This window comes from Budorcas taxicolor, chromosome 5 (assembly GCF_023091745.1).
Source record: "Budorcas taxicolor isolate Tak-1 chromosome 5, Takin1.1, whole genome shotgun sequence".
In the NCBI taxonomy this organism is placed as follows: Eukaryota; Metazoa; Chordata; class Mammalia; order Artiodactyla; family Bovidae; genus Budorcas; species Budorcas taxicolor.
In genome coordinates, this window is record NC_068914.1 from 27614568 (window position 1) to 27627556 (window position 12989).

At 41.7% G+C, this 12989-nt stretch overlaps 1 protein-coding gene across 1 annotated transcript in view; it reads right to left on the reverse strand.

Moving 5' to 3' along the window:
* ARID5B (AT-rich interaction domain 5B) overlaps positions 1–12989 on the reverse strand; it is a 190660-nt gene that overhangs the window by 77185 nt on the left and 100486 nt on the right. The gene's annotated exons all lie outside the window — the stretch shown is intronic.

The window sequence follows — 12989 nt, forward strand, 5'->3', positions numbered from 1 at the left end:
TGGAGCTGTAATGCTGGTCCGTCTGAGGGCTATAATGCTGGTCTGTTGCTTCAAATTTTTGTTGCGATGAGACAGAACAGAGGAAATTACAAACTCCCTGACACTCTGATGAAGGACCTTGAACCCTATCAAATCCAGAGACAGCAACAAATGAGGGATCATGGTGGTTGTGACATACAAGTAAAGCGCTGAGGTTTTCAAAGGACCCCATTCCCTAGAGTTAAAATAAAGAGAATGTCCCTTAGCTGGAAACCCATGGGCTTCTAAAGAACCTCCTCCACAGAATGGGTTTTAGAATCTCAAGAAAGTGGTGTTTGGGGGATTATAGAGCTCATCTTACCAGGGCTTCCCTGATGGCTCAGGTGGTAAAGAATCCCGCCTCAATGTGGGAGACCTGGGTTCGTTCCCTGGGTTGGGAAGATCCCCTGGAGGAGGGCATGGCAACCTACTCCAGTATTCTTGCCTGGAGAATCCCATGGATAGAAAAGCCTGGCAGGCTACAATCCATGGGGTTGTTAAGAGTCGGACGCGACTGAGCAACTAAGCACAGCACAGCATAGAGGTGAGGGTCCAGTCCACTGGACTAGACCATATAAACTCCATTCATATCACAGAGAATCTTACTTCAGAAAAAGAAGAGGATTAGAGAGCATGGGGCAGGAAGAATTGCCCTGAGGCTGCCAAGCTACTACAATGATTACAAAATGTGAAATTTATAAGCACTGAAAAGAGCTATGTAATATTGGGGCTTATTTCTCTCTCTCCTTAAAAGGAGAAAATTACAAATCACTGATAACTCCCCCTCCTCTGACTCCTCTTTGTATTGTGTTATTTCCCAATTACTGACATTGTGGTGATGCTGCCAGTTTCTTAGAGGCTGGCTAGAAAATATACGGACTAATTGTTGAGCAGAACCAGGGAGGTATTGGCCCCTCTGGTTGTACTCTGTTATACCTACACCATGGGGTTTGCACAGCTCCAACTCAGGATTTAAAATGCTGAAATAAATTAACTTCTTTACTTAGACATAAACATCATATCACACCCCAGAAGGGGCCAGAATGGACGTTTCTGGTTTACACATTCAGTCCAGGGCAAAGAGGGAGAGATACTACTTCCCTGTAAATATTGCTAACCATAATCTGAATTCTCTAATTTCAGAAACCCACTCCTCCAACAGAGTAATATTTATAGAAAATGAAATTTGGGTTTTCAGTTATGCCAACTCTCTCTTTCATATTCAAATGCTACATATATTCCAGAACATGTTTACAGAATTTTCCCATATTTCTAAATAAATACACAAAAGAAGTCCTGAAATATACACATTTTAGAGATGACTCTGCACACACCAACTCTTATTCCCAGATGTTTTACATTCTGAATTTCTCAATAAATGAATAACATGCTAGGAAAGCAAACACAGGCTGACAGTATTTAGTCTAAGTTCTTAAACCGGTATAACATGTGGAGCTAAAAATAATTTTCAATAACTATATTTCAGTATCAGCAGTTATTAAAGAATTGAAAACGAGCACTTGTAGGATTTGCACCGATTCTTGCAAACGTGGTCTCTAGGAAGGTTTTAATTGTTTTGGGTTTCTCACAACCACATGGCAGCAACAACTCTTCTATCTTTTGAGTTTTATACATACACATATATTCATGTGACAAACCCATGATCCCAGTTCACTGCCACAAGAACTCATTAACAAGCCTCACAGCCCCAAGTCAGTTCTGCAAGCTCTGAACCAGTTCCAGAACAAGGGCTACAGCAAATGGCAGCCTGGCCTTTTCACTTCTTCCATTTCTTAGATTTAAAAAAAAAAGCAAAAGAACTTCCAATAACTGCTCCTTTCATACCTTTTATCTCCTTTATAAATTGGTAATATTCACTCATTAAATCTCAAACTTTGCTACATTCTTATGTAATGCTTAATTCTCTTCTTTCTCTGGGGTTGGCTTGTGAAATGTCTTTAATTAAAAAAGCTAAAAGCACTCTAAATCTGGATGGCAGACTCATTTCCAGGGCATTCAGGCATGTTGTCTAATTTTAAAACTCTGACAGGATACATGTAAATTTATGCAAGTTTCATAAAAGTCACAATTTCCTCCTTGAATTCAAGCTAAAGAAAATGCCCCCAAGCTCTTTTCAAAGCTGTTTGTTTTACTGGAAAGCTCATTTTGCCTATTGTGTTGAAGGTGATTATTCTAAAGAATGTCCAATGTCAGAGTCCCATCAGGCCACTGAGAATTAAGGAGTTATATTTCCCTACTAATGATCAAATAGGCCCTTTGATCACTATTTTATGGCTCTTAGACAGAGTGGGGAGGGGAAGGGAAAATATTATCATGCAAATTATTTTGGCTGACAGTAATTAAGAAATTATATGTTAAAAAAATCAGTAATTGTTCACATGAGTCATTAATGTGTTTTCATTCTTTGTAAAACTTTCTGGCACGCCCTTCCTTTCTTGCTTTAAATAAGCAGGGACTGGAAAATATGCATAGTATTTGGAACCCAGGGGAGTGACATACTAATTCAAAGTTTGCTTGGAAGTGTAGCTTTGTGGAAACTCAAACGTGTTCCCCTTCTTTTTATTTTTATCACTCTTAACCCAAGACTTCTCTCCAGGATGTTGGGGTAGCCTCTTTGAACAGTGAGGCAGGGTCTTCACTGGGCTGGACTCTCCTCATGTCCAGAAGACCTAGATTTCTTCTAGGAAATCTAGAGAAAACCCACCAAGTGGGGGAACCAAACCCAGCCCAGCCATGGGCAATTAACCAGTCTTTGCTAATTCTGTTGCTCCCTAGAAGCAAATCTTCACTCTGAATTAAACCTTGGCCAAGGTTTGTTTTGGAAAGGTCTTAAATCCACAGGAAAGAGACGAACAGTGAAGGCTGAGACAGGCTCCCTCCCCAATAGTTGGGACACCTTCGAATGAACTCAGGTTAGCTTACAAATTGTCGATCCCTAAAAGAGCACAAACTAAAATTACACTTGTTTTTATTGAAAGGCAGCCTCAAGTGCTGACATGTAGTGTATGACATGTGATACATAATAATACTCTTAAACTAGTTCTGACATAATATCTCTGGCGGCCTAATAACCACAAATGATTGCTTTAGTTAAGAACTAGCCAGAAGCAAAATAGATCCATGTAAAAGTAGCTCGAACCATAAATACCTCAACAATATTTTATGTCACTTTGTAAAAGTTAAAGGAGTCATAATAATTAACAACAAAAACGCCATGCTCTTGACTATTGTGCATTGGTTGTGAAAGGTTATTTCATGGTCCCGAGGCTGCCAGTGCCGTAAATTATGCAGGCACCAAGAAGCATTAAGGAGAAATAATAGCAATTTAAACGAAGGCTGACGTAATTCATGATAAACAGTCATTGGAAAATATTACAATGTTGTCTTTTTTGAGTGGGTTTAATCAGAAGAATGTGACCATATTCTAACATAAACCACTTCTCTTTTCCATTGTGCTCGCACTTGGAATGTTGGCACTCACCCTAGCGCAAGGTTCTTATTCACAATAATTGCTGAATCCAGAGCTCTAACACCTCCAGGGAACCTAACAATGTAAATTTGGTATTCTGATTGATGGAAAGAGCTTCCAAGACAAAGCTCAAAAGCTCTGGGCTGCCTGGTGGTCCAAGAGAGGGGCTGAAATTTGAGATGCATGTAGCCAGGATACCCTAAAGAACACACATCCGAAAGATGGCTAAGTAATGCAAACACTGAAGAATGACTTTATTGTCACGTCCTATAGAACCTTGAGATGTGGTATAAATCTGGCAGCTGTTCTGATAAAAGCAAATCTTTGTCACAGATTGTTCTGGGTGAACTGTAAGTACACCAACACGGTCAGAAGTAAACATGATGATGGAGGTTAAATCTGCTAACAGTCAGTAACACAAAATATCACCAGGTCAGGATCATAAGACATGAGTTTAAGTTATGGTGGCCGAGCAGATGTTCATATCAGAACCCATACAAATAATTGTTACCTTTAACATCGGGGGAGGGGAATTTTGTGCATAAAAACTGATTAGGGGAAGATTTGAAAAAAATAAAAAAGCTCAGGAACATGGCAACATGGAGACTGGATAATATTTACCTCTTTGGAATTTACCCATCTTTGGGAGTGTAAAGAAAATAATGATATTGCTATTATAACTGCAAAGCCCTCCGATGTAGAGTTCATTTAAAAGGTTTTAAGCCAACTATTGACTATCTGTGTTGATGAAGGAAGGCACGGATAAAAGAAAACAGAAAACCCAACAGCTTATTTTTCCCACTGGTTTCTTTCATTCATGATCCATTCTTTCCAAAGACCATTAAGGGCAGCAGAAGTGACTTCATTTTTTCTTCCTCTTCTTTTCTCTGCCAGCCTTCGGGTGGAGGTGCTACTGAGCTGGAATAAACTCAAAAGAAGGCAGAGGGGACCTTCCCAGGAAGTCAGGGGCTTGGATAATCTACAGAGTGGGGCCCCTGTCCCTGATAATCAAAAACTAATCGCCACCTCTCAAGATCATCTGAAATACCCATCGTATAGCAGAACAGACCATTCTGGACTCTAGACCTCTTTTTCCAACTTAGTCTATTTAAATAGTCCCAGGGGTCAAATATCTGGCCACTCCTTTAAAAATACTCTTTCAAAATATGATAAATGGCTGTCTTTGGCATGTAGACTAGTAAAAATGTATTTTATCTCCTCTTACCACACAAACCTTACTTTCTCTAAATAGCCCATTGCGAACATTATCAGTAAATTTCGCTCAGTGTACAAATATTTTATGTATTACAATGAGTAGCAGAACGCAAAACTTGCAAATATTTATTTTTAGACATATGGGAAAAAAAGCAATTAGAGCTAAAAATGTGAAGAATGAAGAGCTCACTTAGAAGCAATTACATTGGACATGCAAACTGTTCTGCCATCAAACTTTGATTCAGATGCTGTGGAGCATATTAAGAAATATAACTTGCACACACACAAAAAATAAGATATTATTTCACAACTGAAAATATCCAATCACTATAAACAACATCTGCGGGTCATTAATAACTTACTCGGCAGCTGAATTAGCCAAATAAGAAGTGGCCTGACTCAGAATTCCTAAATTTCTATTTTTGGAGAAAAACACAAAACATGACTTGTATGCACAAATACAGATGCACCCTGGATATTTTATGTGAGTGTGCAAGTGTGTATAAGCAAAACGGTGGATGTGTGTACACACAGCGAGGCAGAGGCTATCTGTGCATTCATCACTACCTCCCCCTTAAGTGGTGTCCTGTTTTTGTTTTGAGGAAGTTTAAAATTGGAATATTGAGTTCCCTCTCCTTGCTCTGAGCCTTGTATGTAATTAGCATATTTTTCAGACTGGTAAGAATCTGACCATAGGCAGCATCTGAGAAGTTTTCCATTCCAAACTATTACAAAGCCTTTTGTACATAGCCTCATAACATGGTTTAAGAACAGGCATGCTCTTCAAATATACCAGCCCTAAGAGAAAAGAACTAACAATTTTACTGCCACATAAGCCACTGTACTGAAACACCCTAAATATTTATACTAACAGTTGAAAATAGTATCGGAGAACAATGCCAAAATATTTCTTTTACTCATTAATAGCAGCAGTCTTTGGGAAGACAGATGCCAAAAAGCCAGCACTTTTCTAATTCACTGGGCCTCATGACATGGTCTGTTACTATAGGTTCCACAAGGAGTCAACAGACTGGTTGATTTATAGGCAAACGAAAACAGTCTTTAAGACAATCCATATTTACATTTAAAAAAAATCTCTAAAACATCTCTCTGAAAAGTACCAAATTTTGATTGTAAGATGCACAATTCTTTTCAGATTTCAGTTTCTCCAATAATTGGTGGTCTCCCAGTCAATGGTGTCTCACAATTATGGTGTTTTAATTCCAAGCGGTACATGTAAAAATAATCTGTATTACAAACATATTGTCTTAGATTTGATGAACTACAGTCCCAAGTTGTTTGGTCTGTATCAAGGGTCAGAGGATTCTTCTCTTAAGGGTCAAAGCGTAAATATTTTCAGCTCTGTAGGGCATGCTCAACTCCGCCACTGCAGCACCAAAACAGCCATAGATAAGACGGAAGTGCGTGAGAGTGGTATGGCGGTGTTCCAATAAAACACTATAGCGCAGCAACAGGCCAGATGTGGCCGTGGGTATGGGACTCCCTATGTAAACCAGATAGTCAACAGCACCTGATGAGAATGGGCCCAGCGGGGCACGTACATAGAACATCAGGCCTGATGCTATTCCTGTTGAAGGCACAAACTCATCCCAGTGGGCACAAACTCATGCAGTCTTCCTGGTCTAACAACTCACCTGGAGCGGGATATCAGGACAGGCCAGACAAGGCTGAGGCCACTGACCACGTCTACATTCACGTGAGTCACCAAGTGGACACTGTCCAGGGTGGGGAAGCAGGGTGGGATGTGCATGTGCAGAATGTGGTTGCTGACCCCCGTAGGAACATTGTTTTCATCATTTATGTCAAAAATTTTGCACACGAGTTGGATTCTCTAATTATTATTTAAGTAAATTAGAGGAGTCAGCAGTTTACTAACAAGAGCAGCAGGAGCACCCACTGTACAGTCCAAGGAGCTGGGTTCAAATCCTTGGGAGCTCGGCGGGATGACTTCCTTCAACACCTCTGAGCCTCACTTTTCTCATCTGCAAAACAGGGATTACAACACCTACCTCCAAACATGGTTGCAAGAATTTAAGGAGATAATGCTGGGATTAAGTGTTTAATAAATGGTAAAGTTGGCTTCACCAAGCCTTTCACACAACTCATTACATGGATTATCATTCAGAGACACAAACTATATTTAGGGACCAAATACTGCTTGACAACACAGTACTCTCTCAATACAATAAAAGGTTATGAGCTACTGCTATTGTATGTATATCTTAACTGGAATTCTCAGGAAATGAGTTGCCCTAGTTAACAAAAAAATGAAGTTTACAGAATATTATTACAAATCATTATTTCACTGATAGAATGCAAGAATGTGAGGACAAAGGGGGATCTTAAAGATCATGCAGCCTTAGGGTTCATAACCCAAGATTTCATGTTGTCTGTGAATCCTGAAAAATATATGCAAAATTTTCTATATTTGCTTTATATGTTAATTTTTGCTAATAATATTGTTCAGAGCCATCATCATCATGATATTTTCATGCACATTTTTATCAAAAGAAGACTCATAGCTTTCACCAGATTTTCAAAAGGGGCCAAAATCCCCAAAAGCTCAAAATCCTGTCCAGCCTTCCATTTCACATATAACACACAGAAACAAGGAGTCAACTGAGTTGCCAAAGCTCCCTATTTAGTATGAGGATTAGATCTGAACCCGAGTCTCTTGACTTCCAGCCAATCATCCTCTCTAGTACACTGTGTTTTGCCTTAGTTTCTTGGGAATTAATACACTAGCATGTATCCCTCCAAAATCCTGGCTCTGTAATTTTACTTAAGGCAAGGTCTTAACTGAGCCACCTGCCTAAGGAGGGAGCTTCCTAGGTGTCTCAGTGGTAAAGAATTCACCTGCCAATGCAGGAGATGCAAGACACACATTCGATCCCTGTGTTGGGAAGATCCCCTGGAGGAGGGAATGGCAAATCACTCCAGTATTCTTGCCTAAGAAATCCCATGGACAGAGGAGTCTGGCAGGATGTAGTCCATGGAGTCTCAGATCAGACATTGCTGAGCAACTGAGCATATATACATGCACCCCTGCCTAAGGAATAGACCCTACGTTCTACTGCTGCTTCTTGCCACACTCTCCCAACTCGTGTTGGCACCAATTTCAGCCCCAGGTTCCTCCATCAGGCCTGGACAGAAGCTAACAAGGAAGGAAGAGCTGGCAGTAATAGTTAGGTTGTCAGCTTCCATTCTCCACTTTAGGTAGTCCCATGACACTGACCCTCAATCTTACATGTGGAAGTGTAATTAAAATAATTGGTAACAGGACATTCCCCATGCAAATTCAGGAGGTCTGAGACTAAAAATCAAAAATTTTAAGTTATTCTGGAGACTTGATAATGAGGTGGAAAGTCTCTGCTTAAGCTCAGTTTCTTGCCTAAGCACAGTATTAGAAACTTTCTGTCCTGTTGTGCTGTAGAGCTATACAGAAACCCTGGGTTTTCATTCCAAGCACTGGTTCTCAGTATCTTCAGCGATAGTTGTGGAAGGTTCTGTAGACATGTGCTTAGTTTATAATCAGCTCTAGCAGGCGCTGATTCTCTGATCTCTCCACTACTGCTCAGAAGGAAAATAATTTTGGCAATAAGAGATTCCTCGAATTTATCCTAAAGAAACCACCAAGATGCTGATGTTTTTATATATAAAGATGTTCGTTATAATGTTAATTATACATTATACATTAAAGCGACAAACAAAACCCTGGAGGAAACGATATAAACTTCTTACAGAAAGGGAGTATGTAAACTCTGATACATTCATTTTATGTACTATTATGCAAACATTAAAAAGGTGTCTATAAAAATGTTTATAATAATATGAGAAAAGGTTTATTTTACAATAACTGAAATTTTAAGATATAACAATAGCAGATATAAAATATTCTCTCTAAAACATGCTTTGGAAAGACTGGAAGGAAACAGATAAATACTGATGAGATTATTGGTGCTATTCAGGGAGGCAATGTCAAAGCATGGATAAGCATAGCAGCTTTGAAGCCAGAGACAGACCCGACCTGAAATCCAGTCTGACCATTTACTAGCTGTGTGTCTTCTTTGCTGTAAACTTTCTGAGTGTCTGTTTCCTCCCCTGGTTAATACGAGCGAGCCTCCTTATAGGAGTGCTATTAAGATTAAGAAAATGTATGGAAAGGGCTTAGCATAAGGCCTGACATATGGTTCATGCTCACAGAAGAGTGGCAATTATTATTATTATTATACTTGTGCTTTCCATAATGGAAATAATTTCATAATGAGAAAAATATTTTGAAAAACATATGAGCTGTTTTTTTATTATTTACCCTTTTTTTCTTTCTTGAAATATAAAAAGGGGATGAGGGATGGGGAGCATCTGGTTAACTGAAGATTCTGGTTAATTAAGGCTTGCTGTATATAATCCTGCAACTGTGATCCCATACGCTCAGCACTGGGTCACATTTCGGGGGAGAGCATTAAGGGCACAGCGTGAGAAGCCGAGGCCCACGTCCTATTGAGGTCCCACCACTGCTGCACTGCTGTTTAGCCACTGGCTAAACAGTTCAACCACCCGATATGGCCAGTGACCCCCGTGCTCCTGGTTTTAGAGTTGCTCTTGGTTTTAGAGAGTCGTTCTGAGGTAAGCATCAAAGACTGGGAGGTCTTTGAAAAGCCTGAGGAACGTTCTGCCACGAGAAGGACACTGTGAGGTGTGAACGACATGGCTGAGGGTAGGATGAGCAGTCAGCAGGGCTGGCGGTGTGAGACCACCTCCTCAGCTCAGGCAGATGACCTCAGCATCCAGTGTCAGCAAGTCCACTTAAGGGCGGTGTCCACAATACTCCCTGTTTGTTCAAGTCCTGAAACACTTCACTTTCCTTTCTTTCAAGAACTATGGGACGGAATGCGCTTCCCGAAGCATAAAAGCAAGCCTCAGAAGAACCAAGCATCACTAGTCTCCTCCCTCCTTCTGAAAGTGCATGTGCTGGGGACGGAACTCGAGTCAGCACCCTGTGAGGGTACCTTCTGGCATGGTGTATGTATGGTATCTTTGTCAAAATGTTTCTCTCTTATTTTAAAGACCCAATGCTCCCATGTGGAACGGTGAGGAAGAGTGTGATCTGCCTGTTGTGAACTTGCCTCATGCGGGATCCTCTGCGGAGAACTCTTACGGGAGATAGAAGACCTCATCCTCAATAACACAGAGCCAGTCAGTGATCCATAAAGTATACTTCAGCCCTAAGTGCCATCCACCAAGCAATCTTCCTAATCATGAATATTATACTGGCTGAGCCTCTTCTTTCCCAACACTTTCTGATATGATTCCGGGCTGACCTGTAATCTGTACTATGTTGCCGATCCACAGAACCCACTTTTCAATAGAACTTGTCAATGTCCTGTATGCTAATAGCCCCATCACTGTTCCTTGATTTCCACAATGAATTCTGTTATCTACAGGTAGAGGTAGGAAGGGTGGATGCACTGACCCTGGAGACAGGCTACCATTTGCTCTAACTTAAGGGTGCTTCTCAGCTTTCTCAGAAAGAGCAACCTGTAGACCGTGCAAACTCCAGGGACTGTGAAGCATCATAACAAATGAGCAATAACCAACCAAAGACGTGGACCAATTTATGAAGGCTGTTCCTCTGGTTTGGAAAGGTGAGTAAATGTTGAGAGAAACCCAGTTCCTTTGAACTAGACAGTATCCCTTGAGAATTAAATCAACGCAATGAGCTACTATTAAAGGACATAGCTGACTCTAAGGAAGGTGGTAAGATGAGGGACACTTGAAGCCCTCTGGAATCTAGCCAAGTTTTTATATCATCTCAACAAACAGGCGTGTGCGATGTCTCTTTGGGACCCCACGAACTGTAGCCCACCAGGCTCCTCTGTCCATGGGATTCTCCAGGCAAGAATACTGGAGTGCGTTGCCATGCCCTCCTCCAGGGGATCTTCCCAGCCCAGGGACTGAACCCGCATCTCCTGCATTGCAGGCAGATTCTTTACTGCTGAGCCACCAGGGAAGCCCTTCAACAAACATATATTGATACAAACAGGAGAAAGGCATGATTCTTACTTCTTTAGGAGCTTAGAATCTAGTGAGGAGAAATGCAGCTGACACTGTTAACTTTAGTTCCAAGTAGAAGGACAGAATAACTTTCGGAAAGTACCGAGTAACACAGAAGGGACAGGAGCAGAGCGCCCCAGATGATGATTCTGAAGCTGCTTGTTCAGCCCAGAAGCAGCCCTCTACACAGCCAGGCAATCAGCCGCCTCGCTCCTCTCTCCTCTCCCCACTGCCGCAGAGTTGGTGCAGCCCTCCCCTTCTTTCTTATGGACCCAAGGGAACATTTCCAATTTACCAAGAGACAACTTGATTTTTCCTCCAAGAGACTTCCTCTGGGTCCTAACCACAATGGGACCCGTGAGAGTAGGACCCAGAACTACGTGAGCCCTCAGGGGAAAGTGACATCTTCTAGAAGGAAAAAAAAAGAGTTTTGCTTATGGAGGATGAATTTTGTCTACACTGAAAGCTAAAAACAGCAAAGGAAAAAAAAAAAAAAACCACCTCACTCTCTGAGCTTCAAAGTCCAGAGTATTTTCCATGTCCTCACCTGAAATACCGTTCTTCTTTCTGAATCTGTCACCGTCCAGTTGAAGATCCACTTCCTCTAAGAATCCTCCCCTGACCTCTAGGCCCTCTTTCATTCATCTTTCAATGCCAGTGGCACCTAGACTTTGACCTCCTCAGCCCTTTGCAGATGCCTGACAGCATCCTGAGAGGGCAAGGTTTCCCATTCGCCAAGCTTGGCAGATAGCACCTCCTTCGAATGTCAAAAATAACTCTAGACTCCTTAGTGCCATGCTTGTCTCACTTAACGGAGGAAAAGTGAGTCCACGGGGTCAACAGCCTGGGTGGGGATGGCAGTACTGACTGGTGCATCGGCAGCATGTTAGGACTGTGACCTTGCAGCAAAGGTCACTCATGGGTCAAATGTGGGACTGTTAAAAGGATCACAGATAATAGAGGCAGTGACCACTTGTTCTAGGTTTTACCTCAACCAACTTCATTTTTAAGGGCCTTGAGAAGATAGGCCAAAATCCCAACAACATCTGGAGATCTGCTTTCAACAGTCAGTGCTCAATGAATGCACGGATAAGCACCCAAGAAGCATTAGCGCACACAATCTTATTTTGCCCAAGTCCCAGGTTCTTTCGTCCTCCAGGATGGTGACTGCTGCTGCTGCTAAGTCACGTCAGTCATGTCCAACTCTGTGCAACCCCATAGACAGAAGCCCACCAGGCTCCCCCGTCCCTGGGATTCTCCAGGCAAGAACACTGGAGTGAGTTGCCATTTCCTTCTCCAATGCATGAAAGTGAAAAGTGAAAGTGAAGTCACTCAATCATGTCTGACTGGAGAGCCAGGAAGGCGGTCCAGGGAGGAGAGTAAGGGCGAGAATTTCTAGGTAACTTCCAAAGGGAGCATAACGCCCAGATGATGGAATCAAGGTCCATACCAGCCAGCAGTGAGAAGATTTCCTGAGCAGGCAGCGCAGCTGGCTCCTGACCCAACAGCTTGGCTACTCTGCCTCCTTTGAAAACCCATTACCAAGTCATGGCAAGCAAAATTTAATTTTAAAAAGGGAAATGATTTATGTGCTACAGGAATAAAGAAGTGACAGAAGCAGGAAAGCTTGCATACATTTCATTTTTTTGAAATTAGACCTATAATTTTTTCATGGAAAAAAAAATAAAGGATGCCAAGTTGGGAAAGCCAATGCATTCTAAGCAGAAAATGACAGAGAGGTGTATAATGAAAGTCCTGTCAGCATCACAACCCCATGTCTTATAAAGAGTGTGGGAGAACACAGCATTAGTTTGCTACTGCCCCCTTTCAACTTCTAAAGAGTTTCAGCTCTAAAAGGGCTCAGTATTCATTATCTGCTTCTCTGATGAGGTGGGAAGCCACTGGGAGATCTGAGCAGAGAAGTGATCAGTCTGGCTGGTATGCTAAAAAGAGACCATGAGACAGCAAGGGCCGCAACAGGGAGACTGCTGTTAAGTCACACAGACAAGAGAAGACACTGGCTGCCTTCAGACTTGATCCCAGTCTAACGGGATTTCGAATCTTTATCATCATTCCTATAACCCCTCCAACACACACCAATCCCTTTAAATCCTACAGATCCTATTTACAGGAGAGACCTGGTGCTCAGTTATCTGTTCCTGTCTGCCTAATGATCTCAGGAAGTCTGAAA